The sequence below is a fragment of the Natator depressus genome, chromosome 4 (genome assembly GCF_965152275.1).
Source record: "Natator depressus isolate rNatDep1 chromosome 4, rNatDep2.hap1, whole genome shotgun sequence".
Taxonomy (NCBI): Eukaryota; Metazoa; Chordata; order Testudines; family Cheloniidae; genus Natator; species Natator depressus.
In genome coordinates, this window is record NC_134237.1 from 42,969,359 (window position 1) to 42,984,658 (window position 15,300).

A 15,300-nucleotide genomic window follows, 5' to 3' on the forward strand; every position below is an offset into this window, starting at 1 on the left:
GAGCCAATTTCACGGCCACGGGATCATTAAAAGCAACAGCTTCTGGGTTTTCACAGCCAGCATTGAGCTCTAAGGGTATGAAAGAGCAGACGGCTCCATATTTCCACAGCTGCAGCCTTCAGTAAAAGATGCTGTACCATTCTTTTATTCTTGCTACAGAAAAACATCCCAAAGTGACCTAGATTTCCAGGGTCCCTGTTGCTTGATTATAACAATCTCGTGACTAGACACGGGCAACACGCAAAGAGTGCCCACTGAGCAAATTCCCTTTTATTAGAGGAAAAAAAGTTCTCTACATTTGCCAGACTTAAAAGCCAATGTAGCAAGCTTAGTCAGAGGGGCAGAAATAAGCATTTTTAGCCATGAAATATGAATAAATCAAATTATTAACCTATTTGTGGCTGGATGTTTGTTTCATGACTGTTTAGTCACTCAGTCTCCACACTGCTAGTCACTTCTCTCTTCCTTGCTAAACTTTTGATATTCCCTCCTCTACCTCCCCCCAGCCTGCCCCAAACATCTCTAAAGATTGTTGTCTGGGGAAGCACTATGGTAGGACACATACTCTCCACTTTCTTTCCCAGCCGGTAAGACACCATAGCAAGGGAGCCCTTACAGTGTTGCTTTCAATGTGTTTGGTTCCCAGTGCTCACCCTGTCTTCTCTTTGTCTTTTTTAGGCAAATTATCCCCGAACAGAAGCACCAAGGATTAAAGCTAAAGCAAAAGAATGTGCAGGTGTAAAATTGACTCAGTCTCTCTTGGGTAGGTGGGGAATGGAGGGTTTAGTGTTGGCATGGAGTGTGAAGTGAGCATTGTTAATTGTTTATACAAAGTCAAAGCATCTACAAAGTGTCCCCAGTCTGTGGCTGTTTAAACTTCCATGCATTGTGCAAGGCCTTCCGTGCTACTGCCCAGGGTAACTGCCCTTTAGAGGCATTAGCTTGATGATTACTTCTGTTTGTCATCAGAGCTGCCTGTAGTCTGGGACTCCTCTGGTGAGACTCGCTGAGCAGCAAACTCTAATTTAGGGCTGCATTCTAACACCCTTGTTCATTTTGAGTAGGCCCTCAGCTCCACAAACAGTTGCATGTATTCCAGTAGCACTATTCAAGGTGAGTATAGCAGAACCTGGAACACTGTGTGATCTTGGACATTAGCTGTAGTCCCAGAACCCGGGTTAGTGGTTCTGCCACTGAAAATTAGTGCATTGGCTGGAGGCATCACATGAAACAGAGAGTCTGAAAATGAGAACAAAGTTCATTTTAACCACCTCTATGTTGTCTCTCAGTAAAGTCTGTTTCTCTTTGTAATTCATTAGGTAAGGAACATACATTGCCTACCCCATATATCGCTGGGGCTCCATTCCCACTCTCCAGGTTATTCCCATAGGGAAGTGGAATTCTTGGAGCTCTTCTATCAGGGCGGCCTTCCCTCGGGGAGGAGGTCGAAAGCTGCACCCTCTAAACCTGTGGATCTCAACTGATCTGACAGAGGGAAGGGGCCCGTGTCCTTGGAAGTCCACTTGGATGCATTTGAGTCCTAGTCTTATTCTTTGGCACACAGGAGTCTATGTGAAACTCACCTCTCTCATACTTGCTTTCTCATTTTTATTTATTACATATGCAATACCATAGGTGAGCATGGCATTTGAAAGACAAGTAAAAACATGCTCCTAAACCTAACTATTGCTCATAATCCAGGTTAGCAATGCCAGAATGAGTGACAGTAGGAGACAACAGCATGGATACAGGAGGGAGGAGATTTACACAGAATAAGACCACAAAGTTACTTGACTCTCAAATACTCAGAGACACACATGCATGCACACAAACATTCCCCAGAAACCTTGTTCAGTACAAGATCCTGATACAACTTTTTTATTCTGAATGTTTCCTGCTGTTCTTTTGGCTCCCAAGCTAAGAGCTACAGTATGTGTGTTTCCTTTTGCCTTGGCAATGCTCTTACTACATTATTTTATTGGCTCATTCAGTCTCACAGTGAAGAATGGGCCTTCCAGGTGAATGATAGAAAGCTTATGAGCTCTAAGAGTGGTGTTCTCTGCAGGTCCAGGTCTGATCACAGATGACCCATGTTTTGGAAAGGCTTTTCTTTTTATCATAAACATCATCATTCATCATAAACTGTAACACTTTAGAATTATTTATTGTCATTTACTTTGCACTCAGTTATAAGGCATCCATCATCATGGAGACTCTGGCGGCATAGAATCATGGAATATCAGGGTTGGCAGGGACCTCAGGAGTCATCTAGTCCAACCCCCTGCTCAAAGCAGGACCAATCCCCAACTAAATCATCCCAGCCAGGGCTTTGTCAAGCCTGACCTTAAAAATATCTAAGGAAGGAGATTCCACCACCTCCCTAGGTAACACATTCCAGTGCTTCACCACCCTCCTAGTGAAAAAGTTTTTCCTAATATCCAACCTAAACCTCCCCCACTGCAACTTGAGACCATTACTCCTCATTCTGTCATCTGCTACCACTGAGAACAGTCTAAAGCCATCCTCTTTGGAATCCCCTTTCAGGTAGTAGTTGAAAGCAGCTATCAAATCCCCCCTCATTCTTCTCTTCCGCAGACTAAACAATCCCAGTTCCCTCAGCCTCTCCTCATAAGTCATGTGTTCCAGTCCCTTAATCATTTTTGTTGCCCTCCGCTGGACGTTTTCCAATTTTTTTCACATCCTTCTTGTAGTGTGGGGCCCAAAACTGGACACAGTACTCCAGATGAGGCCTCACCAATGTTGAATAGAGGGGAACGATCATGTCCCTCGATCTGCTGGCAATGCCCCTACTTACACATCCCAAAATGCCATTGGCCTTCTTGGCAACAAGGGCACGCTGTTGACTCATATCCAGCTTCTCATCCACTGTAACCCCTAGGTCCTTTTCTGCAGAACTGCTGCCAAGCCATTCGGTCCCTAGTCTGTAGCGGAGCATGGGATTCTTCCGTCCTAAGTGCAGGACTCTGCACTTGTCTTTGTTGAACCTCATCAGATTTCTTTTGGCCCAATCCTCTAATTTGTCTAGGGCCCTCTGTATCCTATCCCTACCCTCCAGCATATCTACCTCTCCTCCCAGTTTAGTGTCATCTGCAAACTTGCTGAGGGTGCAGTCCACGCCATCCTCCAGATCATTTGTGAAGATATTGAACAAAACCGTCCCCAGGACCAACCCTTGGGGCACTCCTCTTGATACCGGCTGCCAACTAGACGTGGAGCCATTGATCACTACCCGTTGAGCCCGACAATCTAGCCAGCTTTCTATCCACCTTATAGTCCATTCATCCAGCCCATACTTCTTTAACTTGCTGGCAAGAGACCGTATCAAAAGCTTTGCTGAAGTCAAGGAATAACACGTCCACTGCTTTCCCTTCATCCACAGAGCCAGTTATCTCGTCAAAGAAGGCAATTAGATTAGTCAGGCATGACTTCCCCTTGTGGATCCATGCTGACTGTTCCTGATCACTTTCCTCTCTAAGTGCTTCAGAATTGATTCCTTGAGGACCTGCTCTATGATTTTTCCAGGGACTGAAGTTAGGCTGACTGGCCTGTAGTTCCCCGGATCCCCCTCCTTCCCTTTTTTAAAGATGGGCACTATATTAGCCTTTATCCAGTCGTCCGGGACCTCCCCCAATCGCCATGAGTTTTCAAAGATAATGTCCAATGGCTCTGCAGTCACATCTGCCAACTCCTTTAGCACTCTCGGATGCAGTGCATCCGGCCCCATGGACTTGTGCTCATCCAGCTTTTCTAAATAGTCCCGAACCACTTCTTTCTCCACAGAGGGCTGGTCACCTCCTCCCCATGCTGTGCTGCCCAGTGCAGTAGTCTGGGAGCTGACCTTGTTCGTGAAGACAGAGGCAAAAAAAACATTGAGTAATTAGCTTTTTCCACATCCTCTGTCACTAGGTTGCCTCCCTCATTCAGTAAGGGGCCCACACTTTCCTTGACTTTCTTCTTGTTGCTAACATACCTGAAGAGACCTTCTTGTTACTCTTAACATCTCTTGCTAGCTTCAACTCCAAGTGTGATTTGGCCTTCCTGATTTCACCCCTCCATACCTGCGTAATATTTTTTTACTCTTCCCTGGTCATTTGTCCAATCTTCCACTTCTTGTAAGCTTCTTTTTTGTGTTTAAGATCAGCAAGGATTTCACTGTTAAGCCAAGCTGGTCGCCTGCCATATTTACTATTCTTTCTGCCTATTGGGATGGTTTCTCCCTGTAACCTCAATAAGGATTCTTTAAAATACAGCCAGCTCTCCTGTACTCCTTTCCCCCTCATGTTATTCTCCCAGGGGATCCTGCCCATCAGTTCCCTGAGGGAGTCAAAGTCTGCTTTTCTGAAGTCCAGGGTCCGTATTCTGCTGCTCTCCTTTCTTCCTTGTGTCAGGATCCTGAACTGGACCATCTCATGGTCACTGCCTCCCAGGTTCCCATCCACTTTTGCTTCCCCTACCAATTCTTCCCGATTTGTGAGCAGCAGGTCAAGAAGAGCTCTGCCCCTAGTTGATTCCTCCAGCACTTGCACCAGGAAATTGTCCCCTACACTTTCCAAAAACTTCCTGGATTGTCTGTGCACCGCTGTATTGCTCTCCCAGCAGATATCAGGGTGATTGAAGTCTCCCATGAGAACCAGGTCCTGCGATCTAGTAACTTCCGTTAGTTGCCGGAAGAAAGCCTCGTCCACCTCATCCCCCTGGTCAGGTGGTCTATAGCAGACTCCACCACAACATCACCCTTGTTGCTCACACTTCTAAACTTAATCCAGAGACTGTCAGGTTTTTCCGCAGTTTCATACCAGAGCTCTGAGCAGTCATACTGCTCTCTTACATACAATGCAACTCCCCCACCTTTTCTGCCCTGCATGTCCTTCCTGCACAACATTAAATTGCTGTGTAGCAATTAGGAAGGATTTCAAGTCATTGAGTTACTTTTGTTCATAATGTTTGTGTGCTTCAAGCATGTATGCATTTAGGGTATTCGCTGATTTCAGTTTTAATGCTTCCACCAGGTCTGTGCTGGGAGATACACCATTCACAGAAAGTGCCTGTTTCTTCTAATTTCTCAGTCATTTTGCAGAACTGGCTGGTCCATTTCTTTTCCTTTGTGTAATCTTTTTCATCTGCCTGTACTTCTTTCTGATAACGGTTATACACAGGGCATTTGCCAGTGTGACAGAGCACATGGATAGAGGTTATGTATACAAAATGGATAGGGAAGGACTTTTATTTTTTAATCATAGCCAATCATATAATTTGTTTTAACCCTTCATGAAATCCTGGTCCCCAAACTAGCCTCTTATGTACTCAAACAGACATACCTGGGAAATGCACTGGGTTAAGCCGTAGGGTGAGGTTTGAATCAATGAAACCTTCCTGTCTTTCTTCAAGTTGTGGACTCAAATGCCCCAGTTGTCTTGACTGAAATCCTAAGGAGTCATGTTTCATCTAGATCAGTAGGGCCTGGGGTCAAGAGTCTCTAGTTTTAGCACAGTAATGGGAATATATATATAATTAGTCTGTGTTTTACACCACAATGCTGGGGTCACCCACTCAAAGTGCTGAAATAACAAAGCAAATGAGCTCAGACAATCCAGAACCACAAAAAGAATGCCTTGAAGCTCTCCTCATTGCAAGTTGGCTGCTCTCTATTATTTCCTAAAGATATCGGGGATGGTTTAAAAGAAAGAACAAAAGAAAGCAGCATTTTTCTTTCAAATTCCCTTTTCTAAACCAAACCAAACAGAACTGACAATTCCTCATGTTTCAAACAAAAGTCCAAATCCTCCTCTCATTAAGTCAGTGGTGTGCACTGGTGTTCCTGAGAGCAAAAATTGGCATAAAACCTCTTATATGATGCAATATGGGTCCTTTAAATACTCTCTTCCAAATTCAATTCTAAGATATTATTTATCGGATTCTGCTCTCGGAACTCATTGATTTCAATGGGTTACATGGGTGTAACAAGGACAGAATTTAGCCCTGGCACTCTAGTCTCCTAGCCTGCAAACAAATGAAATAATAAACAGATCTCTAAGTGACCTAGTTCAATCCTTTCTGTATTTTTGGCTATTTCCTATTCATTTAAACTGCATTCCTTGTAGCAAACAGATGCAATTTAAATGTGATCAATATATCCCTGTGAAGTATTTATGGAGAAGCTGAACAGCTGTAGAAAAACTGTGAAGAAAGCCTGGCACTTAGCAAAGGTGGATTCACAGTCAAACAGGAATGGAAGGCCATTGGAATAACTCTCTCTTCTATGAAAGCTCATCTCAGTGTTCTGCAGGATTTAACTGTGTGGGGACAAGTAATTGTATAATGAGGAGAGTACATTCTGTTAGTAACCCCAGACTCTCTAACTGTGATTCAAGGCATACTTATTTGCTTGGACTGATGTAAAGGGAGGTTTGATGGGGGTTAGGTCTGGAAGACAATGGGGAATTTTGTGAGAGTTCTGTAGGGGTCTGAATTTTCTTGGCTGTTAAGGAGTAATGCTCAGATTCCCGAAAGTATTTACGGGCCTAGCTCCCATTGATTTCAATAAGAGTTAGCCACCTAAATACTTTTGTGGATCTGGGCCTTGGTTGCTAGATATTACTTTTGCTCCTGTAATTTGAGTTAGGGACACCCAGGGCTTTTAAGTAGATGTCTTTCTTTTGTATAAGCCTGTGTGTGTGTGTGTGTGTGTGTGTGTGTGTGTGTGTGTGTGTGTGTGTATATATAGCAGGTCTTTTTGTCATAAAACATTCATTCAGCATGTCACACCATTGGATCCACTGATCTTTTCTGTTTTCCTATGGATATTATAGGCTCAGGGTCAACACAATTTATCACAAAGCCTTCCCTCAGCATCTTCTCACAGTTCATAATGTCTGACAGAGAACCTAAAGGTTTCATTATGCCATTAGCCTTTATTAGCACCCCACTGGCTGTGGCACGGAAGAAGAAAACATAAAGATGAGCAGATTCTACTTCATTGGGAAAATTCATCTCTGGCTCAGAAGGCCAATGTGAGACCCTCTGTGCCTCTTGTATCTTGTGAGTCAGTTGCTCAGGTAGACCATGAGCAAAGAAGCCACATAGATGTGTCTATACAACCTTCTATGTCCTTCAGAAAAAAGGGTTTCAGTGCCAGCCTGTCCTATAACAATCTGGTGTGACTAGCCACAGTGGCTGTGGGCTGGGGAGAGGAAATGGATCTGTGTATACTGGAGCCAGGAGCTCTAATCCCTTTATTCTAAACTCATTGAAACCAATGGCAAAACTCACTTTAACTTTAATGGTACAGGATCAGGGCCATAGCAGAGAGACACTGTGGCCACTGTCCCAGCCGCAGAAGTCTCCACAGCAGCACCACACTCCACACATTGTGCCTGAATACTATTATGTCACAATCTGGAATGCAAAGGGTATGAGAAGGGGCTCTTATGCTTCTCACAAGTTTAGCATTGCCTAGTGTAAACTTTAAAGCAAATTGACTTCACATTGGTGTGCAAGGTTAGTAAAGTGGCAATTGCAATTGAGTCTTTCACCATAACAGTAGGAAATACAGTAGAATCTGACAGTAAAACATTATCATTTTCACAAAGACTACTGGCCAAATTCTTATCTCCTCCACACCAATGGATCTTAATAGTAACATATTTGAGTAACAGGATTTACCCTAGATATACACCAGTGTAATGGAGAGCTGAATCTAGTCCTACAGCAACAAAAAGGATATTCATATTATTGCTTCTGCACAGTCTCTTCCACTTCAAAGATTAGAATTTTGTGGTCCACAGCAAAAAAACCAACCCAAAACAGAAACTTCCTCAAGTTCTTTCAACTCCATTAGCAAAACAATGGTCAAAAACCAAACCACACCAAAATAAATAAATAAATAAATAAATAAATGAGCTTGCTGGGAATAAATGGTTTCAGTGAACTGTCTGTGTTTCAAAAGCCTGATTCCTTCAGCAAGCTGGTTCCGGAAAATGTCTATCATTCATTTATATGCAATTATTGTTTAAATTTCATATGTGTTAAAGTCTGGCCTGTTAACCATGGCATGCTTGGATTTGGCCCCCACTGTCAGCTAAGCCGATGGTGGTCTGTCACAAAATGCTGGTGTTTATTAGAAAAAATTATGGCCTACTGAATGCTATTTTCATCCATTGTTGGATCTGAAAGCCCAGGTTCCAGCCGGAGCCTGAATGTCAACACTGCAATTTTATAGCCATGTGAGCCTGAGTCAGCTAATTTGGGCCAGCTGTGGGTCTTTTATCACAGAATAGACATGCCCTTAGTTCTCATAACACAGAATACAATATCAATTAGTATGATTTATCATTTTTGTTGGACATCTCTACAGAGAGGCTAAGGACTGAAAGAACATAGAGACTGGATTGCTCTCAGTGAGAGATGGTCCAGTGATCCAAGGGAGAGGCAATATATAGAAGTATGGACTGCTATTGCCTGTAATGTGCCTGTTATATGAATCAAAATGTCATTTTACTCTCTGGACCTCTCAATCTGGCACCTTTCAAAGGAGTTCGTTTTTAAAGGTTCAGCTCTCGGAAGGGAGTAATCAATGGTGTGATACTGCATTAATTGCTAAGCATCTCTTAGTAAAACAGCAAACGTGTGACTATAATGGATCAGGTGACGACTGCAGAATTCTGATATTCAAGACTATGGAGAAGGAGCAGCATTGCTGGGTTACCAAATCCACTTCAATCCAGGCCAATTCTAACTCCTCATGCTTTTTGCACATCTCTATGCATATTAGTTCCCAGTGGGAGAGCAGTCGGTTATTGAAATAGCACCAGAACAGTTGTTATTTTCTAACCAAATTGACACCAAAACTATAAAGTACCAAAAATTTCTCAAGAAAACATCATCATGTGAGATCTCCTGATTACTTTTTAGACCAAAGAGGTTCATATTAATTCTGATAAGAAATGAAGAAATACCAAACTTTCAGATGCGTCTCCATATCCCAACCCCATTGGCAGAAAAGAAGGGGCGAGGAGAGAACACAGCCCTATTCTCCACTCTAGTTTTACATTAGTGTAGCTCCATTGACTTCACTAGATGGATTTGCACTATTATAAGTGAGATCACAGAATCTGATGCAATAAGCGTGGAGACATTTTGTGCATACAACTCTGTGAGAGTCCTGCAAAAATGGAGTATAGAATATCTTATTTTATTAGGGTTAGTGGAACCTTTGTCTGGTAATTGGAAAGCCTGGCAGCAAACCACACAAACCATTTATACCTTACCCACAAAATAGAAACAAAACAGACTAAAAAATCGTGTTGCCAGTCTCACATTATATCAGAATCTAACAGCACTTCGAGCATCTCCGAGAAGCACATAACATCTTTTTCATAAAAGTAAGGAAAAACCATTAATAGGATTAATCTGTGCTTAAAGGGGTGTCCTCTCTGCAGGCAAAAATACTGTTAAATATGGTTTGCTGATAAATAGTTTATGATGGCGCTGATGTCCAGCATTGCCATGATTATTCATGCTGTGTTACAGTAGATCTACTACAGACAAACTGAGCCTCAAGTACTTAAAGGCTTATTTCTCAAAGTGAAATGCTCACTCAGCGTCCAATTTTGTTTGTGTAATTAATAACATTTGAAGTGACAGAGGTTTAGTACCTCGCCCAACACTTTTCTTTAAATGCCCTTTATATTTCAGAGACTCATCGATTTCTTTGTCAGTACCAATCAAATATACCATAACATTATTGTGCTGAATTTTTTAACACTGAAGTTACACTAATTGTAACTTATTCAGCTAGGAACCCGGTGGAGACTGGTGTTATCTGTTAGGGGGCAAGGCAGCTGAAGATCATGCTGCATCCAGTATTGCTCCTCTGAGGTACACCGATTGTATGTTGAAGGTTGAATTCCACAGAGTGCCGATCAGATTCTGCTTTCAGTTATGCCTGGGTCTATCTGAAATAACTCTGTTGGCTTCAACTGAATTACTACAGATTTACATTGATGTAACTGAGAGCAAAGTCTGACTTTCAAAGTTGAACCCAAAATAAATCCATAGTAGTGTCATTAGTTTCAGTGGAAATTCCATACTTGCGGTATGAATTTAAATTGGTGTTACTATGCCAGCAGAATTTGGCCCACTGTATGTATGTGTGTTTGCAGGGTATTGTAAAATGAAATAAGCTGACTAATTTGGAGAAAATAAGAAGTGACAGCAATCTTTTCTCCAAAATGTCCCACCTGACTGTCCCTCACATTCCCTTTGTTTTATTTATATCTAAGAAATTTGCTTATTTAAAAAAAAGTAACTCTTCATGCTTCTTGCATATCTCTATGCATACTAGTTTCCAGCAGGAGAGCAGTCAGAGCTAATCTTACAGTACAGTAACTCCCCACTTAACGTCCTCTCGCTTAATCTTGTTTCGATCTTAGGTCCCTGCTCAGTTACAGAACATGCTCCATTTAAAGTTGTGCAATGCTTCGCTATAACGTCGTTTGGCTGCCTGCTTTGTCCACAGCCGGCAGCCCCCCCTATCAGCTCCTCTACGCCCCCCCACCTCACAGCGCCTCCCACCCGCTGGCAGACCCCACGGATCAGCGCCTTGCCCCTCCACTCCCCACCTCCTGCCTGTGGCAATCAGCTGGCTTGCAGCGTTCGGGGGCGGGGGAGCGAGGACTCGGTGTGCAGGCTCCCCCTCCCTCCCCTGCCTCCCAAACGCCGCAAGCCAGCTGATTGCCGCAGGCAGGAGTGAGGAGGAATGAGGACGCAGCATGAGGAGGAAAGGGGGAGGAGGGGGGGAAGAAGAGGCAGGTTAAGGGTGGGGCTTGGGGGAAGGAGTGTAGTGGGTGGGCCAAAGGTTGAGCCCCCCGCCCATGGTGCTTGCAGAGTAGAGGAAGCTGCCGCTGCTGCTGAGCACCGTACTTCTCTTAGCCTACAGCACCTTCAGCCTCCTTGTCTGCCTCATTGTCTCCAGTGCCAGTGGGCTGTGCCTGTGTGGGGTAAGGTGAGGGCACCTCCCAACTATAGTACTGTACTGCACTGTATGGCAAAAAAATTTTTCCCTGGAACCTACCACCCCCCCCCCCCGCCCCCCATTTACATTCATTCTTATGAGGAAATTGGATTTGCTTAACATCGTTTCACTTAAAGTCAGATTTTTCAGGAACATAACTACAACGTTAAGTGAGGAGTTACTGTATTTCTAACCAAATTGAAACCAAAACTAGATCTCTCAAAAAGGTTCATATTAATTCTGATAAGATCTGAAGAAATGCCCAATCTTTCAGCTGCCTTTTCATATCCCAACCCAAACTCAAATAAACTTTTGAGGCTCAGCTAGTCACTAGTGGTAGGGTTATAAGTTATCTAAGGTTTTACTATATGTATGTTGCAGTGAGTTTCAGAGGCAGTACTTGCACAGTTTTACAAATAGTCCAATTCTGCCAACCCTTACTCATGCAAACCAAACCTAATCCAAATTCTGTTGAAGTTAATGAGAGTCTTTGCACTGATGTCACTGGGCATTGGATCAGCTCCATATTCCAGTTTACATTGTATTCTCTTAAAATGTATTTGTAGGATGCCTACTACAGTGGGGCTCTTCTCTCATCTGGGAACTGTGCTATAATGCACATTTTAAAAAATGCAAAAAATCTTTTAGAAATCAATAAGACTATTTGCATTAGAAAGGACTGCTTGTGTGACGATGGATTCTCAGGATTAGGTCCTAATAGTGTGGTACCATATCAGTGCAATATGCATGTATAGCTACACTCGATTTTTAGGTCTCTTTGGAGAGTGAAGGTGAAGTACCTGGTGATGTCTTTATCTGGCTGTAGAACTCTAATAATTGTATTACAACTAAACTGAAACTGCAGCACCTCCCACCTGCCAGGATTACATCCTCCCAAACAAGAGGGTTTAGTCATTTTTCCCAAGCTGGTGTGGGAGGCTTGAGCACATATTTATTACTGTGTACAATGCTAGAGAAGGTGCATATGCGTGAGGAAGAGACTCATTAACTCTATGGCAAATCTCCACTTCAAAGTACCTATTCTGTAAAAGGATCAAAAAGGTTATGTAACTCACAGTTTAGCCACTGCTTTGAAAATGTTAAAATGGGCTTGTTTTGTTAGTAAAGCAGACATAATTCCTGCTAATGGTGTCAAATACACTTTATATCGGACACTTTTCTGAAGAAAAAAATCCTATGTGCAGATCTTAGGGACTTGCAGCTTTTCAAATGAGTGCATGGACCATTAGCATCCATTCAGCTGGATGGGCTTTGATCGTCTTTTAAAAGGAGCTAAAAAGAAAGCAGGCAAAGGGAGCGAGAAAGAAGAAAAAGAGAGAAGGATCTGCCAGCAATTCAAATGGTCCTAATTATTATGCTATATATAACAAGCTAATTTAATTTGATTCCTTCCCAGCAGAATTATCATTTTCTTTCATTTTGTGTTTTATTAATTATCCTATAGATCTATGTATAACTATTGATTAGGTCTGAATTCCAAGCCTAATCAAAAATAATTCTTTCATTATGTAGCAGTTAATGGTATGTCAACATTTCAGTTCTAACTTCGCTGCTTTCAGGAGCAATTATAATCTCTCTGTTAAAAAAAAAATCACTTCTGCATCCAGGCTGGCAGCACAAAAAGTTTGGGAATACATTTTATTAACAATTAAATAAATCGGTTTAGTAATTTGCAAATTAAGGGCTGAGCACTGATCAATATGCTTGCCCATGCTATCAGAATGGTCTGAGATGAATTTAGAATCAAACTGTGATCTTTTTCCTAGTGTGGACATGCAATGCCTTTTACCTTGATTCAGCTGGTTGATTAATTATGAGCCTTATCATGTCTTTAAGATCAGGGGCTGTCTGGAGTGGTGTTGAAGTGGCTGTCCACAGCCCCAGCTACTGCTGTTCAGAATCCTAGCTGCTTTAGCTGCCTTTAAAGCTTTCATGCACTAGACAGTAATCAATGTACCCTACTCGGCAACACCAGCCTTACCTTAGAGCTACTCCTAAGTGTCGCACAAACTAACCATCTGTGACACGTGGTCAGAAAGGGTTAAACATCCTGCAAAATAAATAACCCTCAAAAGACATGTGGAGGGATAATGTTTGTGTTTTTGTGTATTTACATATGTATGAGTAGGGTCAACAGTGTAATCAACAGTCCCTGTCTATGCTGTATTCTGATAGTTCAGAGATCAAAAGAACATCCTCGCGTGGGCAGGAGGGATAGCTCAGTGGTTTGAGCATTGGCCCACTAAACCCACGGTTGTGAGTTCAATCCTTGAGGGGGCCATTTAGGGATCTGGGGCAAAAATTGGGGATTGGCACTGCTTTGAGCAGGGGGTTGGACTAGATGACCTTCTGAGGTCCCTTCCAACCCTGATATTCTATGACTTAAATTAATTATAAACATGGGATATCTCAGTATTCATCTCTCTTTGAAATATACTGTGAATGGTGGAAATTGCCTTATGTTAATTCTATAGCTCAGTGTTTCCCAAACTTGGGACACCGCTTGTTCAGGGAAAGCCCCCGGCGGGCCCGGCCGGTTTGTTTACCTGCCACGTCCGCAGGTTCGGCCGATCGCAGCTCCCACTGGCTGCGGTTCGCTGCTGCAGGCCAATGGGGGCTGTGGGAAGCAGCGCGGGCCGAGGGACTCAAAGGCAGGTAAACAAACCGGCCCGGCCCGCCAGGGCCTTTCCCTGAACAAGCGGTGTCCCAAGTTTGGGAAACACTGTCCTAGCTAAATACCGGTGATGCACCTCCTTCAAAGTCACCCTAGTTACCTTGTGTTCCCGGAGGAACTCCCAACTTGTCAAAGAGGACATGAAATTGTATAAAAGATCCTGGGGTCCTGATTCTGACATCACAGATTGGCTTAAGCTTCATCAGGGAAAGTTTGAATCACAAGACTAATGTCCCAGTTATGCTGATATGCCCTGAATATAATATTTAGACATTGGACTATAACCATGAACTATTTCTTGAAGAACTCTTTGCAACTACAAAGCTCACCATCTCTGCTATGAATCTGAACTGCAGTGAATTCAACTCATGTCTGTAAGTATATTGATCTTTTAACCATAGTCTCTCTCTTTTGTTTTTTAATAAATATTAGTTTAGCTAATAAGAATTAGCTGTAGCACGTATTTGGGTAAGATCTGGAATATTCAATAACCTGTGAGGTAATGTGTCCAATCCTTTGGGATTGGTAGAGCCTTTTCTTTTATATGATGAAATAAGATTTTCAGAAATCATCATATTTGACTTAGGTACCTGCATGGAGGCCTGAGGCTGGATCACTTTAAAGGGAACTGTGTTGTTTGGACTTCTGAGTAACCAGTAGGTAATAAAGAAGCTGTTTTATACTGGTTTGGTAAATATAAATATTGGAATATCCACCAGTTTTTTGGGGTTTGGCTGCCCCATTCTTTGCAGTTCACCCTAATTGAGTGACCACAGCTGGCCCCCACTGGGACCCCGGTCATACCATCCTTGGCTGATTTCTTGTCGGCATCACAGTAGAAATGAGTCTAAAGGTGGGATTTGACTGAGGAAGTGTAGGTGTCTAATGGATTAGTTCAAGGAGGACATGGTATTAGATCGAGCAGGGTACACAATTGTTCAAAGAGGGGTGGCATGGAAACATGGTTACTGTGGTCACAGTAGTGACATTTTTTTAAAATGGCAACTTCTTACTGAACAGATCTGCCCCCAGTGGTAATATAATTTATATCTGCTTACCTTAAAGGTTTACATACTATTTTCTCCTGTAACAGTGAAGAGCTATAGGCGATTGAGTAGGATTCTCTTCTGAGATTTGTTATTGTTATTTATTTATTGTATGACAGTAGCTCCTAAATGCTCAAATCAGGGATTGCGCTAGATGCTATACAAACACACATGATGAAAAGATGGTCCTTCCCCAAAGAGTTTAATACTCCAGCATATGAAAAGGTTTCTCATGCATCATGAATGAGCACATCATTACTAGAATTATGTTAACTAAGTTATGATCACAGGATCTTTATTACTCATGAAGATGCATTATCCAAACTACACAACCAGGATGATTTTGCAGGCCGGCAGTTAGAAAAATCATGAATCTTACACCAGAGTGATAGTTGGTGTAACTCCATTGGTTTCAGTGAAGCTGTGCTGATTTACACCATATGGAGATTTGGTCCTACCTGTTCTTTCTTGTAAACTGAGCAAATTTGATGTGGAAGGTGCTGGGAGACATTAAACATGGAATCCCA